Source organism: Rattus norvegicus, chromosome X (genome assembly GCF_036323735.1).
Source record: "Rattus norvegicus strain BN/NHsdMcwi chromosome X, GRCr8, whole genome shotgun sequence".
In the NCBI taxonomy this organism is placed as follows: Eukaryota; Metazoa; Chordata; class Mammalia; order Rodentia; family Muridae; genus Rattus; species Rattus norvegicus.
Window position 1 is genome coordinate 86,791,155 of NC_086039.1, and position 9,926 is coordinate 86,801,080.

Below are 9,926 nucleotides of genomic sequence, written 5' to 3' on the forward strand. Positions count from 1 at the left end.
AGTTCTACATGTGTTCCACATAACACACATTTTAGTTACCTAAAATTTAAGACTGTTATTTTGTGAGTATTTATAACATTCTCTCTAATTTTTGTGAGGAGTTATTAATGAATTCTCATGAAATTATTGTATTACCATCTGTTCTATATTTAAAAAAACAAAAAATAAAGTTATATACTGTATACCTAATACGTAACTCATAGTTCTGTAATAGTTTCTTTTTTTAATGTAAAATAAATATTTTTTCTCCAGCTTTATTAAATTGGGTATTTCTTATTTACCTTTTAATTGTAATTCCCTTTCCCGGTTTCCGGGCAAATGTCCCCTAACCCCCCCTCCCCTTCTATATGGGTGTTCCCCTTCCCATCCTCCCCCCATTACCGCCTTCTCCCCAACAATCCCGTCCACTGGGGGTTCAGTTTTGGCAGGACCACGGGCTTCCAATTCCACTGGTGCCCTTACAAGGCTATGCAGTTGGAGCCCAGGGTCAGTCCATGTATAGTCTTTGGGTAGTGGCTTAGTCCCTGGAAACTCTGGTTGGTTGGCGCTTTTGTTCATATGGGGTCTCAAGCCCCTTCATGCTCTTTCAGTACTTTCTCTGATTCCTTCAACTGGGGCCATGTTCTCAGTTCAATGGCTTGCTGCTGGCCTTCGCCTATGTATTTGCCCTATTCTGGCTGTGTCTCTCAGGAGAGATCTATATCCGGTTCCTGTCAGCCTGCCCTTCTTTGCCCATTCTTAGGTATCTAGTTTGGTGGCTGTATATGTATGGGCCACATGTGGGGCAGGCTCTGAATGGACGTTCCTTCAGCTTCTGTTCTAAATTGGCCTCCCTATTCCCTCCCAACGGTATTCTTGTCCCCCTTTTAAACAAGGAGTGAAGCATTCGCATTTTGGTCGTCCTTCTTGATTTTCATGTGTTCTGTACATCTAGGGTAATTCGAGCATTTGGGCTAATATCCACTTATCAATGAGTACATACCATGTGTGTTTTTCAGAGGAACCTCCAGACTGATTTCCAGAATGGTTGTACCAGTCTACAATTGTCGGCGCCTGCACCAACACGGTACCGAGAATCAGGCAAAAGCCTGTGGGATGAAAGAAACACACATACACAGGTTATTCGTGTCAAGCCAGAAGAGGAAGAGAGCCTCTGGTTTCTTTATTGACCAAACTATATATCCAAAGAACACCACTTAGCAGGTATCAGTCAAGCACAGTGGGGAACCCTGGCTGAGACTTCGGTAACAAAGGACCCACTACGTGGCCTGAATAAATTAGGGAAATAACCAGGAAGGCCAGCCTAATTTTGACTCAGGTGAGAAGTACCTGGCCAGACTGTTCCCAGTTGGGGACAAAAGGCTTCCACAAGCAAGGGCAGGGCTCAGCAGGGGTCAAACCTTGCTGGAGACCCAGAAGGGTCTTGTTCAGGCTGACAACATTCTGTGAATGTACACTTCTTGTGCCATAAATTACAGGGAGAGGCTTTTGATCCTACAATCTAAGACTAAGGCCACACATTGACAAAGGAACCAGGCCCAAATCCAATACGGCTCCCACATACAATCCCACCAATAATAAAGGAGTGTTCCTCTTTCTCCATATCCGCCAGCATCTGCTGTTGCTGTAGTTTTTGATCTTAGCCATTCTGACTGATGTGAGTTGGAATCTCAGGGTTGTTTTGATTTGATAAAGTTCAACAACCCTTCATGATAAAAGTTTTTGAAAGGTCATGAATTCAAGGTCATACCTAAAAATACTAAAGTGAGTATACAGCAATCTAGTAGCCTACCTCAAACTGAATGCAGAAAAACTTGCAGCAGTCATCCTAAAATTAGTAACTAGACAAGGCTGCCCATTCTCTATATTGAATGTTATACTTGACACTCTAGCTAGAACAATTAAACAACAATAGGAGGTTAAAAAGATAAAATTTGGAACTAAAGAAGTAAAAATATCATTATTTTCAGATGATATTATGGAATACAGAGTGACCCCCAACATTCCACCAGAGAATTCCTTATCCCTATAAACAGCTTCAACAAAGTATATGGATATAATATTAACTCAAAAAAATCAGTAGTCTTTTCTCTATTCAAAGGATAAATGGGCTGAGAAAGTAATTTGGGAATTGACAGCCTTCACAATATTCACAAATAATACAAAATATCTTGGGGTTACTCTACCCAATCAAGTGAACTTGAAATGTCTGAAGAAAGAATTCGAAGTAGGCCTCAAAGGTACAACTCCATTTTTCATATATGTAGAAAGAGCAATTCTCAAATTAATGTGGAATAAGAGGACAGAATATTGAAAATTATTCTCAACAAGAAAAGAACAACAGGTTCTGCATGGATCATGCTGGGAGAAAGCTTGTGTCCCAGGAGTGCTGATACACCTGAGACCATTGGTGAGACCACCACTTCTGCTAAGTGGGACCTGCCTTGATCCCTCAGGAGGCAGGGGGCAAGTACTATTCTAGGATAGGATAGGATCCTTCTGGTTTCTGTCTATGTAATTTTAATGAATCCTTGTTTTTAGGGTTTATGTGGGTGTTTAAGGAGTTTACCTGATTTAACTCTGGTTGAGTGTTACATTTTTTATTAATATTTGTTGAATATAGGCTTTTAAAATAAGACCTTAAGTGCTTTGAATTTTCTCAATGTCTGTTGTTATCACTCTCTTTTCATTTCTGATTTTCTTTATTTGGATACTATTTGTCTTTTGGTTAGTTTGGTTAACGGTTTGTCTATCTTGCTTAGTTTCTCAGATAACCAGCTCTTGGTATCATTGGTTCTTTAAAAATATTTCTTTGTTTTTAACTAAGTGATTTCAGCCCTTATTTTGATAATTTCAATCCCTGTTTGGTGTACTTGCATCCTTTTCTCTAGAGCTGTAAGGTGTTCTTTTAAGTTACTGGCATGAGAATTTTCTAATTTCTTTATAGAGGCACTAACTAGTACAGAGTTTCCTCTTAACATTGTGTTCATTCTGTCACATAAAGTTGAGTACGTTCTACCTTAGCTTTCATTGCATTCTAGAATGTTTTTATATTTTATTTTCATTACATTCTTGACCCAGAGATAATTGTGCAGAAAGTTGTTAACTTTCTACGAGTGTGTAGGCTTTCTTGTGTTTCTTTTTTGTTGAAATATTGCTTAATCCATGGTAGTCTAATAAGTTCAAGATATTTTTGCCATTGAATTGTATCTTTTGAGGCTTGCTTTGTGACCATATATATGATCTATTTTGGAGAAGTATTCATGAGGTGCAGAACAGAATGCATATTTTGTTTTAAGGTGAAACATTCTATAGATGTCTAATAGTTACATTAGACTCATTGTATCTGTTAGTTACATTATTTCTTTACTTAATATTGTCTGGATGACTTGTCAGTTGGTGAGTCTGTGTTAAATTTTCCCACTGTTAATATGTGGTGTTTGATGTGAGATTTAAATTTTGGCAAGATTTCTTTTACAAATGTGAATGCCCTTATGTTTGGGGCATACATGTTAATGATCAAGATAACATTGTGGTAGTTTTTTTTTCTTCTTTGATTTATATGAAATGTCCTTTCATGTCTCTTCTAATAAATTTTGGTTGAAAGTTTATTCTTTTCGATATGAAAATGGCTACTCAAGGTTGATCCTTAGGTTAATTTACTTGGGATTCTTTTTTTCCCAGTGCTTTACTCTGATATAGTGTCTAGCTTTACTGCTGAGGTGTATTATTTTTATGCAGCAGAATGATGAATTTTCTATTTGTATCCATTCTATTAGTCTGATGTTTTATTTGGGATTTAATTCCACTGATGGTGAAAGATAGCATTTACAGTGATTGTTATTTCCTATAATTTTGTTATTTGTAGAGTTAGTTTTTTATGAGTTTTTTTGTGTGTGTATGTACGTGTGTGTGTGTGTGTATGTGTGTATTTAATGATATGGAGTTACTAATTTCATATGTTTTCTTGAATGACATTATCCTCTTTGGGTTACAATTTTCTTTCTAGTACTTTCTGTAGGGCTGGATTTGTGGATAGACTTTGTTTAAATTTGCATTTGCCTTGAAATGTCTTCTTCTCTCCATCTTTGAGTGATTAAGAGATATGCTGGTTATAATATTCTAACAAATATTTGTTGCATTTTTAATGAGACTGTCTTCTTATGTACTGTAGGCCTTGAACTCATTGTGTAGCTATGGGTAACCTTGAATCGATCCCTCTCCTTAGTGCCAAGATTACCTGTTTTATGTGGTTCTGTGGTAAAACCAAGGATCTTATATATGCCAGTGAGCACTCTACTAACTGAGCAACATCCGCAGTAGTCAGTGCATGCTAATTTGCCCCTCCAGCTGTCTTGGTGTGGTAACATTCTTGAAGTTATCGCCCAACTTCCTTCCGTTAAAAAATGCTGTGTGATATTTTCCAGTGATATTGATCACCTGGCAAGGACCATTCTCCTTATAAGGAACACCAACGTTAGCCCTGGCTCCCTCTGAGAACCACAGAATATGCATTGCAAGAGGAAGCCACCCAGAGTTCTGGCCATGTATGAGTATGTCCCATCAGTTCCCAGTTGATTTAATCTTACTCTAAAGTCACAAATTGTACTCACGATCGTCCATCTACTTGTTCTTGGCCAAAGCCTTAGTGCTTGGCTAGGCAGTGTTTGGACTCTGGCATCCATACTCATAAAGCTGTTTCTCCCCTTGTTTCTGAAATATTAAACTGCTCATCTGTTGTCCATTCTGCACACCCTAGGTCTGACCTCTCCCTCTGACCACACCTTCCCTCTCACTGGGAAGTTTCCTTGTCTACCTGACTCTTGAACCTTGCAATGGCCAGGGTTAATTTTCTCCATTCCCCAGCCTGCTGTACCCATGCCTCCACAGCTATCCCTCCAGGACAGTCTTCTCCCCAAAACTCTACACCTATCTGTGAGGTAGCCTCTGCCCTAGTTCCTGAGCTGAATTTCAATGGAGGTTTGGTACTTAATGAATGCTACTCTTTGTTTTATAGACTGACTTAGCAGCTAAAATATTGCATAAACAAGTTGCTGTCACCATTGACACTTACCTGTTAACAGGGGATAAAGAACAGAGGACTATGCAAAGGGGGAAGAGTGAATGAAGGGGAAGGACAGAGGGTTCAAAATGGTCTGTGTGAGGTGGTGGCCTTTGATCTGTGGCCAAAAATTTTTATGATGCTATATATAATTGAGAGAATGTGCATTTTCAACTTACAAGGTGTTTAGAGCCATGAAAATTTATCCTTTGACTTATTAAAATTATACCAACAATTTATTAATTTAGGAAAACTAGACCTTCTACAGTTTAGTGAACCTCTTAAATAAAGAATTTTGCTTTTATATTGATCATTCAGGAGTAGTTAAAGATCACATGGCCAAAGCTACGGAAGGACTACCAAAAAGGAAGAGAGACAGAGAACAATAACAAGGATGGTTTGAGTCTTTGTTTCACTACTGTCCCATGGTTGGCAACTTTGATTTCAGCTTTATTTGGACACCTGATTATTACTTTGCTACTTTTAATGTTTAGACCTTGTATCTTAAATAGATTGATTGCCTTCATACAGGATCGCTTTCAGCAAGCTCAGCTATTTATCATATCAGTTATTTATTGCTCTGAAGAAATGCGTTAGGTGCATGCTTGGCTTTGATATGCTCTTTGTGACTTTGATCTGTCTGGAAAAGATTGTGCTATAGAAGGCTGGTTAGTCCTGACAGGTAAGAACTTATATGGGTAAGTCAAATTGAGATAGACATAGTCATGTGGCCAATCTTTTCCCTAAACAGGATTTTGGAAAACAAGTTAAGTTTGTGCACCCCAACAACAACTAGTACTGCCAGCTTAAAAAAAAATAGGGAAAACTGTGACCTTCTCACCCTGACAGGCTAGGGAGACTGTGAATATGCCCAAGAAAAGGAGACCTTGAGTGATAGGCCTTAGTGGCCTGAGCAGAAACATCTGCCTTGGGTGCAGCTGTGAGCTTTGATGTGCCAGAGCTAACAAGTCACAGCCTTGACTTGCTGAAGTTAGCAAGCTGCAGTCTTGTCCTGCTGGAATTAACAAGCTGCAAAGATATGGAAACTTACTGTATTTAATGCTGTGCTGGCTACCCCAAGATTGCAGTTCTGGGAATGGGTTTTGTGGTCTCTCCATTTATATACCCTGTGCTGAATATTAAATTTTGAGCCTTGATTAGAACACTGTCTTGGCTTCCTGTTTCTCTCAACCCCTGCCCTTTTCATATCCAGCCCTCCTTTCAAGTGAGCCCTGCTTGACCTTAAGTTCCTGGATGGCTACACATTTCACCATGGTAAAAGTGAGAAGCCTTTTCTCTGGCCATAGGCAGGTATGCTGGGGTTGCCATAACTACACTGTTCAATCTCTGAAGACAAGAAGAGAAAAAAAAAACGGGACAGAAAAGGTGATGTGATGTTACATCTGTTCTGGCAAAACATGTTCCCTACTGCATGTGCTACTGCTATTCTACAATGAGTTATAACAAGGCATCCATTAAGTTCTATAGGACAGTGTCCTAGGACATTAGGACATTCAGTTATCATATGCCCATGAATCTGTGTACACCTACTATATCTCAGAGATTTGGATATCTTCATTCATGAAAGGTGGGTGTGAATTTTCCCTCACAGACTCATGTGTTGGTACACTTGGGAGTCTCCATCTGTTAGTACTGTTTTGGGAGGTTGTGAAACTTTTGGGAATGTAACCTAATTAACAGAAGTTCATTGCTGAGAGGGACTCTTGAGGGATATTTGCTCCTGGTTCTATTTGGCCTGAGCTCTTAGCCTCTTGCTCTATCAAAGATGCAGAAAAGCTGTGCCTCAAGCTCCATTGCCATGGATGGAGCCCCACCAAGTTGGGTAGTATCCCCATGATATAATAAAACAAATTAAACCTTTCATACTTTAATTATATTCTGCATTAGACCTATTCCTGGAGCTAATATGTCCCAAAGATTGAAGACATGCAGCAAGGGTTGCGCTTTGCATCTAAATTGTGAACACTGCTGGAGAGATTTTAAGAATGGCCCATCCACATGTGTAGTGAGCTCAGGTAAGAAGCTGTGGCCCTGTACAGCCTGTCCTCCTTGCAAGCCAGAGTAAACAGGAATCAATACTAATTGCCTTCTAAAACAAAAGTGCTTTCAAGTATTTTTTAGTAGATTAAATTTGAGACAGGGGCAGATAAAAAGAAACAAACGAATCATTAATTACACTTCAAGTTTCCTTGAGCCAACCCAACCTGTGAGTCAGCTTTGGAGGCAGGGCTGAGCCAGCACAACCTGGTGGATCTCAGCAGCTTAATGCTCTCACCTGACCTCCCAGCACTCAGCCAGGACTCCAGTGCTTCAGGCAAGAAGTCTGTCCAGGCTGGATCTTTAGAGGTTGAAGAGTTAACCTTTGCCAAGCACAGTGCTATGAGAGGGAGAGGAAGGGGTGTGGTTGGTGGGGAGGTTCTCCCTCTAGGTATTAAGATGGCCTACAAGGAGACAAGAAGTCACTGAGAAAATGTCAGGAGATGAAGGAAGACTGTAAAAATCCTCAGGTTTGGGAGAGAAGGACCTAGATTCTCCAAGAGGAGTGTTGGGTGATGTTCAAGATTCTCAGGCAGAAGAGACCCTGTCTTTCAGTAGATGTCATTATGAATGGTCAGGAGGCAAGATTGCCAGTTTTCACTATGTGGTTCTGCAAAAGTTTTCTTGCTAGAAGCTAAGCTGTTTCTCTGAGCTTGTCAGAGCCACAAAGCCTCAGTCACTGATCTATAGGCTCTACATTGTCACATATACATCTCTCCCCAAGTCTCTTGGTCTCCACTGAGAGCAGCCAGGAAAATGTAGCATGTGTGGGAACCTCAGTTCAAGTTGTGTGTTCCAAGTTAAACATTTGGGATCCCAGATACACGGGTCATTGTTACCATAGGCAACCAAGGAAACTTCTCTACAAGTCAGCTGACAAGTATGCACACACACACACACACACACACACACACACACACACTCACTCACTAGCTGAATGTATATATTCAGGTTCCTTTGCAGCTGGCTTTGTTTATGCTAAGGGAAAGGCATGGGGCCACATTGATTCATCCAAGGACGTGAGGTTTTGTTTCAGATTCTGGAACTTTATTCATTCAAAGTTCAAAAATAAGGGGCCCATGTGACAAAAGAATCTTAAGACAAAAACATCACAACCCACCTTCTGCCAGTGTCCCCAAACATTTTCTCTCAGATGTAAGAAGTTTCAGGGTAGTGACAGCAAACATTACCTGGCATTTGAAGACAGAGCCTATATTTAAGGTTCCCTAGTGAGATCCCACCTTACAAAATGCATGAGTATGGCACATGTGCCTGAGTCACTGCCTTCAGCTTGTCTGAACCAGGGACTGGCTCAAGATAGCATGAATTTGGAATGGGGGTGGTCTTCTCAGCCCCTGCTTTGTAGTCAAATCTGTCTCCACATAAGCACACCTGGCTAATTTCCCCAGCAAGGAAATAGAAGGTACATATTAAGCACCTTCTGTGTGTTGAGGCCTGTGACAGACACTGGAGATGAAAATAGTCTATTTAAAATTGTAGCATCCAGAGGAGAAAGCATGGTCACATACACATGGGGTCTCAGGAATGAATTCTCTGAGAGAATGCCCAGAGCAAGGCACACAAAGTGTTAAATGTCTCAAGGATTCAGTAAAACAATTTTTTATGAATATTCTGCTGACAGTTCCATTGTAATATGTTATGGTGTTTTTTAAAGAAGATCATAATTAACACATGTAACATTTAAAAACCAATACTGATGTCATCCTTATACTTGTACAGCTTACCTCCCCTCTTAATTTTGTCCTGGTATGTCAGCTTGTCTTCTTCAATTAAAAAAAAACAACTTTTAATTTAAAGCCATGATGTTTTTCTTAATCTCAGTTTCAAAAATATTGCCTAAAACACTATTTATCTTAAATGTTGAGTGTGGGGCCCCATTCTCAAATTGTGTACATGGCCTAAAGTGAGCATATTGCCCATTTCATGGAATCCCAGCTCTGGGTCAGAGAAAGCTTCTTAAAGAAGGTACTTTTTTTGTGCTGCAGCCTAAGACCATGGAGGAGAGAGTGGTAAAATGTTTGTCAGTGAGATGGAGAGGAAGGGCTCTCAGGGTGGAGGGAAGAAGCCAGGCCAAGTCCCAGACGCAGACTTGAATGGTAACCTGTAGTATATAAGTTAACAAATTGCTGAGCCATTACCAACTTTCATTTATGGAACTAGCAATTTATACTCTGACTCCACTGTGAACATTTTATGTATTAACTTGTCACCCTTACAGTATAAATAATAGAAGTTACTATTTACTCCATTTTAAAGAGGGAGAACAGGCACAAAGACACATGTTCCAAGGACTACAAAGGTCCACCAAGCTCAGAAGTGGTGGATGAGACCCACAGATAGTGGGCTAACTTCAGGGATCACCATTTCTCATGCTCCTGCATTTTGCATGGTGGAAAGAGCAAGGCTGGAACTGTCTCTAATGGGCCAGTCCAGCCCATGTAACAGGAAAGACAAGGGCCTGCTTGATCTATGAGCAACACTGGACTTTAGATGTTCAGTAATGAGAGGCTGATAAAGGATTCTTCTCTACTTGGAGGAGACACTTTTAAGTGTGTAAGCTCACTCGGATGCCTGTCTGGGGAATGGTCTAAGAGTAGCTGGCTGCAGGCAAATAGAACACTCATATTCATTCACTTAATAAATATTGGGACGGTTAGTTTTGTCTGGGTAGAAGAAAATGCACTCAGGTTTAGGGTAGATAGATGCCTTGCTTTGGTGAAGCCTCCTTTGGTGGCAGATGTTCTGATGTTATTATACATTGGTGTCCAGATGGAAGGGAAGGAGA